At 46.3% G+C, this 16,089-nt stretch overlaps 1 protein-coding gene and 1 long non-coding RNA gene across 5 annotated transcripts in view; both read left to right on the plus strand.

The window, feature by feature from the left end:
* The first annotated feature begins 539 nt into the window (after positions 1 to 539).
* On the plus strand, positions 540 to 11,645 carry LOC143839525 (uncharacterized). Its single transcript, XR_013231744.1, has 4 exons — positions 540 to 621; positions 2,675 to 2,773; positions 9,705 to 9,757; positions 11,512 to 11,645. It is a non-coding gene; the product is annotated as an uncharacterized LOC143839525 (long non-coding RNA).
* Positions 11,646 to 14,082: 2,437 nt separating this feature from the next.
* Positions 14,083 to 16,089, plus strand: part of ZMYM2 (zinc finger MYM-type containing 2) — a 90,476-nt gene continuing 88,469 nt past the window's right edge. For all 4 annotated transcript variants that reach the window (XR_013231741.1, XM_077341641.1, XM_077341643.1 and 1 more), the window contains exon 1: positions 14,083 to 14,251. The gene's annotated coding sequence lies outside the window, so the exon portion shown is untranslated. The remainder of the gene's footprint in view (positions 14,252 to 16,089) is intronic.

A 16,089-nucleotide genomic window follows, 5' to 3' on the forward strand; every position in this document is an offset into this window, starting at 1 on the left:
ACACATTCTCATGGATCCGTCAAATAACTACATCACCACTGGATTGTTTAAGTTTTCAGGGCAAATGTAGTAACTCGGCCTACTGGGCTGAGTTACTTCTCTCACAAGATGGTATTGTAAATTTTGCTTTCTGATCAATCTCCTGGGAACAGCCTCTTCTTAGAGTACTCATACATGTGCACATTCCTGCAACATTCTTTAAGGCCATAGGTCCCCCTTTGCAATAGGTTTCCTTTCTTCTCTATCACACACATGGAAACTATGGTCAAGCCTACTGATATTAAAGCTTAGAAAGCCATTTTACTACATCTGTTTATATGTATACATTACTTACATCATCATCTTCAAGTATCTCTAGTACTGAAAAGTCTGGGACAGAAGTTCCCTTACTTCAGTTTCATGGAATTTATTTAAAATAGGTATTAGCTGTCTTACTTTACAACCAGAAGCAAATTGCAAGCATATATTTTAAAAAGCAGTTAACAGCACAATTTATAACAGGAAAAATCTAACCAAAAGCCCTTTTGAATTGCCCTAACAGTGAAAGCTGAGTCATTCCGGACTAGGGCAATGCCGGTGTTGGTGCCAACTTCTCACTGAGAAAATGCCTGAAGGTTCAAGGTTGGTGTCTGAGAAAGCCAAGCCAGGATGTGGTGCTTTAGAGTCAACCTTCTGTAGTTGCCATTTTCTCCAGAAAGACTGATTGCGGTAGTCTGGAGATGAATTGTAATTCTAGGAGTACGCGAATCCCCAACTAAAATTGGCAAGCCTAACATAAACAGCCTTTGGAAGCCCTGGAAGGGTTTTCCAAATGGCTGGGAGTTAATTAATTTTAATATATTTTCAAAATTTGTTAAACATCTATTGCATGATATGTTCATATATGGTCATGCTGACCTGCCCTCCCTCCCAAAATGGCCAATGATGGCCCTAGAGTAAGGTGACCATATTGTCCCACTTTTGGAGGGACATCTAGGTACCTGGCAAATTGTATTTATGTTAAAATTAAAATATATAATACTATTTTTGCGTTCTATGCGTTCTATGAAACTTTTTGTTGCTCCATATAGACCAAATTTTTAATCACACCCCCCCCCCGGTCAATGGTGTCCTGCTTTACCTAGAGGGGCTGGGGGGGCAGGTGGGCTTATACACAGCTATGCTTCCCAATAATATTCTGCACGATCGATCCACTTCTGGGGGTTCTTGAAGCCTGAGGAATGTTTCGGGGGTTTCTCAATTGTAAAAAAGTTGAGAAAGACCGCCTTTTGGGGTTGCCATAGGTCATGACAACAGCACTTCTCACATACATGCACACACACAAATAAACCATTGCTAATTGAAAGGCAAATATTTTTTCTGCCTGTTCTGTAATACCTAAAATATAGGTATAATTTCAGTAGAAGTCTATGTAAAGTTTTACTCAAACTAAAACAAACAAAAAAACCTATGTCCTTATAGAACAGCACAGGTGCCTTATATATAGATGGTTAATGGATATATGGACTACTGCTATTTTAAGTCCAGGGAAATACTGGTGGACAATTGAAATAGGCTGCTAAAAATAATTGAACTGCATGGAATATTGAATACGGTCCAAAAGATTTCTCGGAAGCCTTGTATGAAGATTTGCATATAATACCACAAAATCCCAAAAAACTGTTATATTTTTTCTCTTACCCATTAATGCTTCACTCGTGAAAAATTATCTCATTGCTGCATATATGTAAATATTCCAAAATGTTTTATGTAAACTGCCCAGAGCCGTAGGGAAGGGCGGTATAAAAATCTAAATAAATAAATATAAAAACACACATTTTGCATTTTGTTCAAATTGTTGTAGAACACTGTTAGCCCGCATTGTTGTTGCATGATGGATCTTTATACTTCTCAGTTTGTGGCATAAAAAAACAAATTTTGTTTGAAACTAAATTATTCTAGTCTCAAAGTAGGTCTACAGGGTTTGACTCGAGTCCTTACTGCCCCCTGGTGGGCACCATGGTGCCTGTCACCTTCTCTGATCTTATCTTAGCAACAATATTTTGGTCACATACCTAGCAGGGCAGCCAAGTCAGCCTGCACACCATATAGATGGGGCTCCCCTGTATGCAGAAAATGGAAAAACGGGGAGCTAGAGAGTCCACATTTTGTAAAACCACCCAAATTGACCTGTTTGAGTCCTACACAAGTTAGAGAGCATAAGACTCATCCATTTACCCAAAGTCATTCATACAGCATAGGGCAGTCAAGATAAAATATCTTCCTCCACTCCCTTTCAAGGCCAGATATGGATGTTTCTGCTCACCTAGCCCAAAATCTCAGCAGTAAGCACCATATAGCAACTGGATATCTCGAACTGAAATATATTGCACTATGGAGAGGTCCTACACATTCACAATGCTTAACAAACACTACCTTTTTATTGCTGGTATTTGTTAGTTAAGCTTTCTGCCTGCACACATTTCAGAGAGGATGATTGTAAAACTAGGTATTAACATTGTAGCCTAAAATTTTTGTTTACCACTGTCTTTGTCTTTTCCTGTTTTGTAAGCATGAGGAAGACATCAAGAGCTTTCACAATGCTTTGTGTCAATTAAATTGGTTCTTGTGAATAAATTTTTGCTGTGGAGGGCTAAAGAAACATTTTAACAGGGATGTTGTTTTTTTCTTTCAGTTGAAACCCATCAGGAACGGGGAAGTCAGATAATTGCTCTCTGTCCTCACCTCAACTCACCTTCATGCAAATACAGATATGTTTGGCCAGAGGAAATAGGTGGGTTAAATTCTCCCCTTTCCTTTAACAGAAACAGTGAGTGGAAGGATTTGTAAACTAGTCTCTAGGAATAATCTCCAGGAAGTGCCTCTTTGACCCAGCATTATCTGGTCAGTGGGTGGGAAAAGATATGTAATAAAAACTGGCAGCAAGGGAGAACTCTTTTGGGTGTGGAATCCAACAGGGGAGACAGGACTCTTAACTGAGGTCTGGAGGCAGAACCATTGGCCATGAAATCACCTGGAGATCTGAAGGAAGCTTCAAGGTAATATAACCTCTGCAGATATCTGTAACTTATTAAGGTCTGAAGCCTGTCCTATATTTTAACATCTGATGGGGCATATATAGTGACAGGGACAGTAGGATTTCCATTTTTTACTCAGTTATTTTGATTCCTTGCTCAATCTGGTAGTAAAAGTATGCTTGTAAACATTTTCTTTTTTAATAAACACTTTAGAAATAAACACTCTATAACTTTTAAAATGTATTTATATATGGTTCTATTTATACCCTGCCATCTCTCCAAAGACTCATGGTAGCTTACAATAAAAATATTCATAAGATAATAAAACCCCACTAACCTTCCAGGGATGGCAGGCAAAAAAACACCCCCTCAGTCCTGAGCAGACCTACCTGGGTGGGGGCAACAATATACATGATGTAGCTGGGGGGGGGGCACTTTGCTCTTTACTCTGGCCTCCACCCAGGACCTGGCAGAAGAGCTCCATTTTGCAGGCCCTACAGAACTGATAGCTCCATCAGGGCCCTCAGCTCTCCCAGGAGCTCATTCTACCGGGTCGGGGCCAGGACCGAAAAAGCCTTGGCCCTCATTGAGGCTGGGCGAACTTACTTGGTCAGTAGGTGGATGTTGGTAGTTCTCTGTACCACATAGACCTCCACCATCTCAGGAACACTATTGAAAAGGGGGTACAAAGAAGAGAATGGATGGCTGTGGCAAACAGCTATTCTTCTGGGAGTGCACCAGGGAGTAAATTGTTCTTGTAGCCCAGCTCTGGGCAGCAGGAGACAAAGAGGCAAAGCCTCTGCATTAGAAAGGGAATCCTGACCCTTTCAGCGAGCAATTCTGTATTAAAAGTCAGTGGTGGCAGTGGCTACCTGCGCGAGAGAGAATCTTCTCCAAGAATTGGGAACCTCTCAGAGTGGTCCAGGTGAAGTCCAAAGTACGCCCATTCTGTCACAATTCTATTAAGAGGTATTATATGGATGTTCTCTCTCTCTTTTTTTTAATTTGTGAGGGACTGCTTATGGATGCTTCCAGTTTCGTTCTTTTCAAGGACCAGAATTCTTGAAAGACACTAGATGACTTTGGCGCAGTCATTCTTTGCTCTGTCAATCTATCTCACAAGGTTGTTATGACGATGACAGAAGAGAGAACACCGTAAGATCCTCAGAGAAAGGGAGGAATGTAAAACAGTCTGCATAAGGGAACAAACTGAAGCTTGAATGTTCCAACCAGTCTTCCTAAGAATTTCTCCTGTGAACTTTCCAAGAGGTGTAGTTAAGTTCTTTGAGATGTCATCTTTTTTCTTATTTTGAGCTTTTCAAATTTTCCTCTCCTGTCTGGGATAGGTAAACCACTTCAGGAAAAAGATGACAGAATAGATTGACTCACATTGGCTTTAGAGCAAAACTGGGAATCTCACACACATACACAGATATATCTCATGATTCACTGTGACTCCCAGTGAGAAGAGTGAACTATAAATTATGGGTAGTATATAAATGTTAAATAAGTAAATAAATAAATATAGAGAGCTACTCCAAACAGCTTTCCTTCCGTTCTACCTCTTTTATAATATTAGGACATAGGAGTAGCCAATTAAGTTGTTGGGAAAGAAGTCCAGGACAGACAGAAGGAAAATATTTCTTTACTCAATGAGTAATTAAACAGTGAGGTTCACTGCCAGTGGAGATAGTGATGACCACAAGCAGAGATAACTTTAAAAGGGGAGTTAGTCAAATTGTTGGGGGGAGGTTCATCAATGACTACTAGCCATGGTGAGTAGAGGAGACTCCTGTATAGAGTGACAACAAGCAAACAGGCAGCATTAGGGAAAGGCTTTGGCCTTTATGCCTTGCTTGTTGGGTCCTCCACGGAAACACCATGCTGCACTAGATGGACCACTGGTCTGATCTAGCAGGCACTCCTATTCTGCATTTTCCTTTGTTCTTACCTATGTAATTGAAAATAAGAACAGCAAACATTGCCCACACACTGATTATAAGTACTATAGGTCAGTACATAAATGATGGGAAATACCTGAAAAATATACTCAATATATTATTCCACAATTCAGCACACCCTTTGCCCAGTGAGGCTTGTGGTTGACAGGTGGTTTCCACCTAGAAATGGCCACTGTCAGAGTTACAGGTGAGCAGGAAGTGCAGGCCTCACACCAGATATAGAAGTAAATGTGGCTGCATATGAGTTTTGTTTCTATGTTTAATGTAGAGTTCTACATTTATGTTGCTGTGATCTAAGATATAGGCCAATAGTGTAAAAAAGTGGGAGGCTGGATGGGAGAATGAAGAGTGTTATGACCTGACTAGATTTAAAACCCATTGTACTTTTAAATACAATGGGCGCTAGAAAAGGGGGAAGGGGGGAAGGAGGCCTTTTGGGCCCTTGTGGAAGGGCTACTTCTCTTCCTCCCCCCAGCGGCAGCCCGGCCTTCCCCTCAGGCCTAGAAGCGGCCTCTTCGAAGCCCCGGGTGTGCTTCTGGGCCCAGGGGGAAGACCTCCTTCTGTACTCACGCCATGGCGCCGCTTCCCTGTTGCTTTCTGTTCTGTCCTGGTGAGGGCCCTTTGCGCCTTCCGACTGGGCCCTCACCCAGACTGATCCCGCCCACTCTCCGTCCACTTAGGCGACCCGCTGTTAAATATGGGGGCAGAATAGACCAGGTGGTTCAGAGAGAGGCGAAGTGTGAGAGTGCTGAGCTGTGTATGTGGGCATATGCACACTTGACTAATGTGCTGTAAATGTGAGAGAAATCTGTGTTTGATGTAGAAATTCTTAGCTGCGGTGGCAAGTTGAGAAGTTAAGCTTTGAGGACGTTATTGCCCTACGTGGTCCCTAAGAAAACAAGCCTGTGTGGCTAGGGCTATTTAAGAAGCCATTTTGCTTATGCACCTATCTGAAACCATTACACGTATTACCTATGTGGAAACCTTTATGCCGTTTTACTTATAAATAAATTTTATTAATGTTTAAGAGAAACAACTGTTTATTTTAGAGTAACAGATCCTCTTTTACCTCCGGCTTACCTTCAAACACTGACCATTCTGTCATTCTACTATATACAATTGAGCCATTATGTTCTTTGGGTCCAACTAAAAATGTTGAGGTCTTTGAAAGACAAGGAGGCAGCATAACACAAATCGCCTCAGAACACTACAGAAGGTGCCTTTGCACAACAAGGGAGCCCCTAAAAAAAGATAAAAATATTAGTAACCATGTAAACAAATTTCAGTGCGAAAGATATAGTTATGAAAGGCACCTCTCATAAGCCATTCATTACAGGTTCAAGTTTAAAATTCAAGAGAGAATTCAAATTAAGAAGAAGTAGAGTTGGTTCTTATATACCGCTTTTCTCTACCAGAAGGAGTCTCAAAGCAGCTTACAATTTCCTTCCCTTTCCTCTCCCTACAACAGACACCCTGTGAGGTAGGTGAGGCTGAGAAAGCCCTGATATTACTGCTTGGTCAGACAGCTTTATCAGTGCTGTGGTGAGTCCAAAGTCATCCAGCTGGCTGCATGTGGGGGAGTACAGAATCAAACCCAGCTCCGCCAGATTAGCAGTCCACATTCCTAACCACTACACCAAGCTGGCTCTCAAGAAAAATTTCAAATTAGTTTTCAAACAAGCTGTGGTTTCATGGAAAATACGGAACTCTGGTTGCTTTCCATGATGATCTGTCATGATGTCCCACAGAGAATCCTGTTTTTTGTCTTTTGGTAAGAGTGCTGCAAATTTGTTATCCCCTCTCTTACCAAGAATTATTGTATTCAGGATTCCTTGGGGAAATGGAAATAACTATTAATTCAAGATTGATGGTAGAGAGGCGGGCAAATGTTATCCCCATCTTCAAAAAAGGGAAAAAGAAGGATCCAGGAATTATCGACCCGTCAGCTTGACATCTGTAGCTGGTAAAATTTTGGAACAAATATTCAAACACTCGGTTCTTGAGCAGCTGGAACTGAGAGCTGTGATTTCTAAAACTCAGCATGGGTTTCGCAGGGTCTCATGGGAATTGTAGTCTATGGACATCTGGAGAACCACAGGTTGACTACCACTGATCTAGTCCAAACCCCCGATCAGTGCAGGAACTCCTGAGGAAGCCTGTTCCACTGCGGAACTGCTTTAACCGTAAGGAACTTCTTCCAGATATTTAGCTGAAAAGTCTTTTCAATTAATTTTAATCCATTGGCTCTGGCCCAACCCTCTGGGGTAACACAAAATAACTCCACTCCATGTTCTCTATGACAGCCCTTCAAGTATTTGAAGATGGTTATCATGTCACCTTTTAGTCTCCTTTTCTTCAGGCTAAACAGACCAAGCTCCATCAACGTTTCCTAATACGACTTGGTCTTCAAACCTCTTACCATCTTTGTAGCTCTCCTCTGGACACGTTTGAGCTTTTCTACATCTTTCTTCAGTTGTGGTGCCCAAACAGTATACAGTATTCCCAGTGAGTCCTAAGCAGAGCAGAGCGAAGTGGTAACAGACTTTGTAACCCATCACAAGCCATTCGGGAGTGGCGGGTAAGAAATTGAAGAAATAAATAAATAAATTCATTTATAAATAAATAACATCACCTTGCGTGATCTGAACACTATAGTTCTTTTAATACAGCCCAAAATCTACATTTGCATTTTTAGCTACTGAGTCACACTGCTGACATATTCAATATATGGTCTACTAAGAACAGATCCTTTTCACACATACTATTGCCAAGACAAGTTTTCCCCATACTATAGTAATGCATTTGATCTTTCCTACTGTAGAACTTTACATTTTTCACTATTAAAATTTATTTAATTCAATTTAGCCCAGTTTTCCAGCCTGTCAAGATCATCCTGTATCCTGATTCTGTCTTCTGGTATGTTTGCTACCTCTCCCAGTTTAGTATAATCTGCAAATTTAATAAGCTCCCCCTCTATGCCTTCATCCAAATCATTTATGAATATGTTGAATAACACAGGGCCCAGGAAAGAACCTGGAGGCATACCACTCATCACCCCTCTCCTAGAAGATGAGAACCATTTACAAACACCCCTTGGGTGCAATCTATCAACTAGTTCTTGATCCACCTAACAGTAATAGGATCCATGCCACATTTTACCAATTTGGCAATAAGAATATCATACAAAACCTCATCAGAAGCCTTACTGAAATCAAGGTAAACAATGTCCACAGAATTCCCATGATATAGCAAGGTAGTAACTGTCTAACCATTACACCACACTGGGAACAGACTGAAACATGATGTTTGTCAGAAGCAAATTTAGTTACCACTGGATCCATATAACATGCTAGATGCTGTACTAAAGTAAGAAATAGTATGGCACTTGCCCAGTCACTTTACAAAACAAGGACAAGGACAAAGACTTGTGTTCCCCAATACTAATACATTGCAAAATAAGCTTATGTGAGTTACATACCACATTGTCAAGATATATGAACTGGAGTTTGGCTCCCAAAAGCTTATGCTACCAATGCATTTGTTAGTCTTTAGAATGGCACAAGACTCGGTAGTTTTGGTTACAACAGACTAACATAATTACTGTTCTGGAATCTAAAAGTATGACTTGGAAATGTTCAAAGCCTGGCAAAGTTTAGTAGGGATGGAGAGGGAAGAATCTTGGCACCCTGTGTAATGCTACAGAAGAAAAAGAGCAAATGCCTCACAGAACTCTCTTGCCTTTTCCTCATGACTACTATGGATAATTTGTCCCCTAAAGCCTCTGTACACAATGGAATGTTATCCCTCAGAGTGTACATCTCTCCTTTTTAGCACTTTTCCTATATTTTGTTAATGTCATGGCCTCATTGTAACTGTGGATCTGGTAAGGAAATGATGATATTCTAAGGCTCCCGAGCAAATTGAGAATTTGAGTCTCAAGGTCTGAATGACATACACTCAATTGTTCCTAACAGTTGATACACCAACCAATACATTTAAATTGTTGCTAAGATCAGTTTCCATACTGGACAACTAAAAAGGGATCTGAGGGTGGATCCAGGAAATTACAGGCTGGTTAGCTTCTTGGCAGAGTGAAATTTGCAGCAGTCAGAGAAACTGTTTAAGGAAACAGATGTTTATTTAGGAAGCTTACATTGCTGGCTAGAGAGAGAGTGGGAGAACTGCTACCTACAAGGCTCTAGGGGAGAGCTAAAGAGCCTTAAAGAAAGTAGATAAAGCCTGAGAAGAGCATTTGGGGGACAGACAAGGAAATTACTCATAGCAGAGGAAGAATGTAGAGACCCCACATTCCTATCTGACTAGCTGTCCATGTTTCCTTCAACTGGAGCTTATTTTTTGTACAGTAAACATTTCTACAAGCCTAATATCTGTTCTGGGGAAATTAGTGGAAATTGTTCTTTAGGATAGATTTTTAAGTACCAATATGATCTTTGAGATCGGGATTCCCCCATTCCAGTTCTCATACCATCACTCCTGAATTAATTGTCCAAGTTTGATGGAGTGAAGGAACTCTAGGTCTGATTTTAAATAACCATCTTCTTTGGTTTAGACCTTTGGTGAAGAAGAACTAAGCCTGCTAAGAAAAAGTCAGCATGGCTTCTATAACAGAAAGTCAGGCTTCTGGAGTTCATTGAGAAAGTGAACAAGCATGTGGAAAAGGGTGATCCACTACATAGTTTTAAATTTTATTTATTTTTATTATTAGACTTTTATATCACTCATCTCGGCAAACCAGCTCTGGGCAGCGTACAACATAAGGTAAAATATACAAAATTAAAATTTTAAGATGAGATTAATCATAGAATCATAGAGTTGGAAGGGGCCATACAGGCCATCTAGTCCAACCCCCTGCTCTACGCAGGATCAGTCCTAAGCATCTTAAAGCAGTGGTCCCCAACCTGCGGGCCGTGGCCCGGTGCCGGGCCGCAAAGGCCATGGCGCCGGGCCACGGCTCCCTCTCCCCGCCCCCCCCGTAGTAAAAAACTTCCCAGGCCGCAAGCTTGTGGCCCGGGAAGCTTCTTACTGCGGGAGGGCGGGGAGAGGGAAGCAGGGCCGGCCGCGCCCGTGTGGCCCGATGCGTGGGCGCGGCCTGATGCGTGGGCGCGGCCCGCAGGCACAGCCCGTGAGTGCGGCCCGATGTGCGGGCGCGGCCCGCAGGCGCGGGCCAATGCGCAGGTACAGCCGTTGCATGGGTGTGGCCCGCGCCCCGATGCCCTGCCGGTCCCCAACCTCAGAAAGGTTGGGGACCACTGTCCTAAAGCACAGTTAAAACAGTTAAATTAACAGTAAATGACTTCTGGTTAAAAATTCAGCATCAGCTACTTGGAATTTGAAGTCTCCTGCCATCAAGGTCAAATCAGAACAATGGTCTGGATCTTCCACAAGTGAGGGTAGGTGGTAACATGTGGTTTGGGTGGGACCCAATAGAAAGTAGATGGTCATATTTCATCAGCCCCAACCAAAAACCTGGTGGAAGACCTCAGTTTTGCATACCCTGGGGAACCGTGCTAGCTCCAACAGCACCCAAATGTGTTCCAGGAGCTCATTCCACCAGGTATGGGCCAAGACAGAATATGTCCTGGCCCTGGTTGCGGCCAGACATATCTCCTTGGGGCCAGGGATGTACAGTTGGTTGGAATTAGTAAAGCATAATGCTGTTCAGGGTGTGTAGATAGAAAGGCAGTCACTCAGTAGGACCTGGACTGTGGGGAATCACAGAATCATAGAGTTGGAAGGGGCCACACAGGCCATCTAGTCCAACCCCCTGCTCAACGCAGGATCAGCCCAAAGCATCCTAAAGCATCCAAGAAAAGTGTGTATCCAACCTTGGCTTGAAGACTGCCAGTGAGGGGGAGTTCACCACCTCCATAGGCAGCCTATTCCACTGCTGAACTACTCTGAAGAACCAATACAGTAGATAAAATTGAAAGGGTACAGAGGAGAGCGATGAAGATGATCTGGTGCCAAGGGACCAAGCCCTATGAAGATAGGCTGAGGGACTTGGGAATGTTCAACCTGGAGAAAAAGAGGTTGAGAGGGGACATGATAGCCCTCTTTAAGTATTTGAAAGGTTGTCACTTGGAGGAGGGCAGGATGCTGTTTCTGTTGGCTGCAGAGGAGAGGACACGCAGTAATGGGTTTAAACTTCAAGAACAACGATATAGGCTAGATATCAGGGAAAAAATTTTCATAGTCAAATATACAAATCATTGTGAGTAGACATGTTGGTATAATTTGCAAGGAAAATTGGATTACTGGATTTGGTTGAAAACCCTCAGGTAGGGCCTGGAGATCTCAGACTACAGAGTTCAGTTGTCTTGGGGGAAAAAGGTAGGTGCTGTGGGTAAAACTCCAAGAGTTTCCCAAATTAAATTAGGCAACCCTACTCATGAAGGATAGGTCCATCAATAGCTACTAGAGGAAGAAGAGCTGATTTTTTTGTACCCCACTTCTTACTACCAAAAGGAATCTTAAAAGCAGCTCACAATCCCCTACCTTTCCTCTCCCTGCAGCAGATACCTAATGGGTTAGGTGAGGCCAGGAGAGCTCCGAGACAACTGTGTCAAACTCCAGTCCGGTCAATTGATTAAGCGATAGTGGCAAACCACCCGTATTGAGTCTGCCATGAAAACGCTAAAGGACGTCACCCCAAGGGTCAGACATAACTCTGTGCTTGCACAGGGGATACCTTTACCTTTTTATACATTAAATAGTTAATGTTTAATAATGAAATGTTTAATCATGTTACAATTTACTGAGTTTAATTTTTGAATTACTGTTTCTCATATTATAATGGAACTTGTACACTGACCTATGCCGTGAACTGCCCCGAGCCACAAGGGAGGGTGGTATAAAAATGTAATAACTAAATAAAACTTGGAAATCCAACAGAAGTTAACATGTGAATCCTAGTACAGAGGCAACATCAGGGTCTCACTGTTCCTGATTATTACCTCTCCGAGGCTGGACTAGAATCCTAGACTAGTCCAACCTGACATTAGTCCAGCCTGTACTTTGTGTTCTAGATTATGGGAGAGAACAGCAGAGTATGCCTCTGAGAATCCCAGCCACCATACTTAAAAAAAAAACAAAGTTAACTTATATTGCAGTTTTAATACCCTGATTTACTCCTAATGAGGACCCAAAGCTCCCCTCACCTCCACTTCATCCTGAAATTAAACCTGTTTAAAAGTACTGACTTCAGAGTAATCCCTCTCCAATCAAGGAAAGCAATGGAGATTCTCGCTTTCACAGTGCAGTCCTAAACAGCCTGACACCTATGTAAGCCCATCGACCTCAATGGATTTAGAAGGCTGTAATTCTGCACATTGTTGGGAGCAAGATTTTATATAACCCTGAAAGCTCCCGAAGCACGATGGTGCTGAAAGCCTCAACAAAAGTCGTGTGGTGACTTATCACAAAACATCAAATGTCAGTTCAGACTAATGCAGGAAACAGTTGTCAAACCATACAAAGTCATCTCACTGTACCTGGTCTCCCCCCCCCCCCCCTTCCATCCACTGGCCCTCCAGGCATTCTGCCTCAGTGTCCGCCTAGAAACGCAAGCTGCCGAATGGTTCATAAATCGCACCATCCTATTAATAGTTTCCCGTTCCATTTGGTGACATCGGTTGGCTATCGCCTGCGTCTTTGCGTAGGGGGTTGAGGAGCGGGCGCAGGAGAATTAGCAAGCGACGCACGGCCCCGAGGGCAACATCGCCAACTAAAACTCTTTCAAACTGTTCGCGCCACTCCCGTGCAAAGCGATCCAGGGAGTTGGCACGGCGAGGAGCTTCGCGTCGCGAGACGGGAACGGGGCGGGCAGGGTTTAGCCAGGTTTCTTTCCACAGACAGCAGCCCTTCTCCAGGGAATAACACGCTGTTGTGGTGCAAGGTAGAGACGGGGGGGAAGGCTGTGGTGGCGGCGTTCTTTTCCCGCCTCTTTCTCCCCGTTTTGTCAGACGAGGAAATAGTGAATGGGGTAGTTAACCAACCAGACGGAAGAGCGAGCACGCCCCCGTCCTCGAAGAATCGGGCGTCAAACCCATGGCTAGAGAAGGGGGAACCAGCCGCGCAAGGGAAGTGCGCATCCTCCATTTTGGCTGAGGGAGGGTGGGGAGCTTGGCTCTCGGTGTTTGCCGCCTTGGCAGCCCTGAGTTCTATTCTGCCCCTTTTGGGTATTGCCAGGGGCGTCCTCCAGGCTTTGCCCTGACCCTGAGGCAGCAGGCTCTTAAAAACAAGCGCCTCAAAAAGCCCCATGTTGGCTTGAAGTGGTCCCAAGTTCCCCGCAGCAGCTTCCGACAAAATGGAGGACGTCACCACCATTACCAACCATCACCACCACCAGGAGCCGTGCTGGGCTGGCTGCTGCCATAGCTTCCCTTCCCGAGAAGGGGGCAAGGAGGAGAGAAAGGAAAAAAAGCATGCCCACTGGGCACAGGGATCCTTGCCCTTAGGGAAGAGCTGGAGGGTTTCTCCCCCCCCCCTTGCGTGTGGGAGTGTTCCCATTATCCTGCCCCCCTCATGGAAATGGTTCCAGATCCTCAGCCCTGCTGCGCGGGCGGACACGGGAAGGGATTAAGTGTGCCTGGCCTTTCCCTCCTCCCTGACCGTGGTGGGTGTGCTTGCACCCGCGCTCCCACCTAATGCCCCCGTGGCAATTATTGCCCAGAGGGAAAGTGTGGAAAAATAAGACTGGGTTAAACAACACCTCCCTCCCTGGTAAATATCCTAGGGGAAATCTTCAGCCTTTATTTGTAAAAAAAAAAAAATCTGCAAAAAAAATAAGACTACAAACTTCTGCAGGAAAGTACTCAGCGGCAGTAACCACTGAGACCCCAAAGCCTCCCCTCCACCAGGAGAAAGGCAGAGGTGCTGCAGCTGTTGGTGGTGGGCAATGCGATTCGGGTTTTCTCTAACCTGGTAGAACCAAAGAGGGCGGGCCCGTGGGCGTGTGTGAACGCCCGACTGACAGAGGCCCGGGCCAACCAACTACGGGGAGCGCTGTCAGACGGGCCGGCGTTCCAATGGGACTGGCTCCTCCCGAAGCCCGCCTCCTGGGAAAGCCAATGGGTGGGCGCACGAGGCGGCCTTTCCCTCAGCTCGGCTGGTTGGCTCCTGTCCCTCCTCCTCCTCGCCAGCAGCAGCGCTTTAGCCCGGGACTGGACCGAGTTAGAGTTGAGGAAGCGCCGGAGGAGCCGCGCAGGCTGCATGCGACTCGCGGGGGGAAGGCAGCGGCTTTTCCCCAGATCGGTGAGGGCCACTAGGAAGCGGCTGGTGGCGGTGGCGGCGGCGGAGGGCGCGGAGCCCGGTTCGCTAGAGCGCCGCTGCCCCTTCAGGGCGGAGAGAGGAGCGGTGCAGCCGTGCCTCAGAGCAACCCGGGCTAAATACCCCGCTGCGTGTCGCTCTCGCTGCCGCCGCTTTCCCCTCCCCCCCCCTCGCCCGCCTCCGTCAGTCAGGATTGGGGAAGGCAATAAAGGGAGGGAGGGAGGGACGGTCGGCGGGGCAGAAATCGGGGGTGGTGGGCGAGCGGGGGGGTTGCCTGGGGGTATCTGGCACGGGGCGGGGGGAGGGTCCATTTTAGCGCAGCTTTCTGCCTCCCTCCCTCGGGCAGGGGCTGGCTGCGAGGTCTTTTTGTGCGTCCCTCCCTCGGATCTCTTTCTCCTCCTCGCCGGGGTCCCTTTGCGCCCCGCGCTGCGCCCCGCGGATCCTCCTCTCTCCCCCTTCCCTCTCCGTGGCTCCCCTCCCGTATTGTTTGGCTGGGTCTCCCTTAATGGCGGCCGGCTGGAGGCGGCAGTGCTGCTGGCCGACTGCAGGGGGCCAACCCCGAGCCCCGGGGCAACTGGTCGGGGCGGCCGCCAGGATCCGTCTAGGAGGAAAGCGGGGGGGGGGGGGGGGCGCTGAGCCTTCACAGCCATCGAGGTTTCCCCCCAGGGGGAGAAGCTTTGTGTAGGTGGGGGGGAAGCCTCTCTGTCCTCTCTCCCCCCCCCCGTCTATGGGCCGCCTCCAGCGAAGGGGCCTCCCTCTGGCTGCCCTTGGGGGAGGGCCCGGTGCGGTGCCTCCTTTGTGGGGACGGGCGGGCAGGCGGAGTCAGAGGGGGGCTGGTGGGGCCATTGGCCCTTGCCCCACAGGGAAGAGGGTGCCCTTCACCCCGAGGGGAGGGTCAGGCCGTTTTGCCCCAGGGGAAGGGCGTCTCCTGGAGGGGGGAGGGGGAGGCCACCCTGAACCCCTGGGGAGACCCCCCCTCCCCCCAAGCCAGTTTGGTGCAGCCTTGGCAGAGACCAGCAAGGCGAAGGCGCTCCATTGTGAGTGCTATTTATATATGTTTTCCTGCCTCGGTTAGACCTGCCTTGGGGAGGAGGTAGAGCAGACTCTCCCCCTCTTTTTTTTTTTTAATTAGTGTTTTGTGCTGGCACGAGGGATGGGCGGAGGGGGCTAAGAGGAGGTGCTTCCAGGGGAAGGGGGAGTTGTGGGGGCGCAGCAGCTCCTGCTGTTGCCCTGGAGCGAAACCTCGGCAATGGCCTGAGGAGACTCCTCCCCCGCAGGGTGGGCTCTGCTGCAGACATCGCTCCTGCAATACCGACACCCGTAGGCAGATGACGGGCTCTGGCCTCTGCTTGCCTCACCCAGTCCAGCATCGAGCCGGGGGTGGGGGGTATATTTCGAGCGCCCTCTAGAGTTCTGGAGCTGGCATTCAAGTGCCATCTTTAACTCGGTTTCAAATCAATTCTCCTACAACTCTAGAACCTTGCCTGACATCTGAAGGCAGGAAGGAGAAGGCTTAAAACAACCCCAGTCTTGTTGTGAATGATATTCTAGCTTTTGCTTTTTGTGTGATGGGATCATCTCTCTTGTTGTGGATTTCCTGTCGGAGGCGTACAGAGGGAAAGTGAATATAGATGAAAGTGATTGGCATTTTCTTGTTTCTTAGTGTGCTTTCTGTGTTAAAGGCAACTGTCTTCCTTGTCCCTATTCCTCTGAACTCCCAGGATTAATTGAGAAGCCTACAGGTTGGCAGTGTATCATCTGTGTGAAACTGCCAAGTTTATTGCAAGGCTGAAGGCTTTGCTTGCAAGTAAGCATGCATACCC

The sequence above is a fragment of the Paroedura picta genome, chromosome 6 (assembly GCF_049243985.1).
Source record: "Paroedura picta isolate Pp20150507F chromosome 6, Ppicta_v3.0, whole genome shotgun sequence".
Lineage (NCBI taxonomy): Eukaryota > Metazoa > Chordata > Lepidosauria > Squamata > Gekkonidae > Paroedura > Paroedura picta.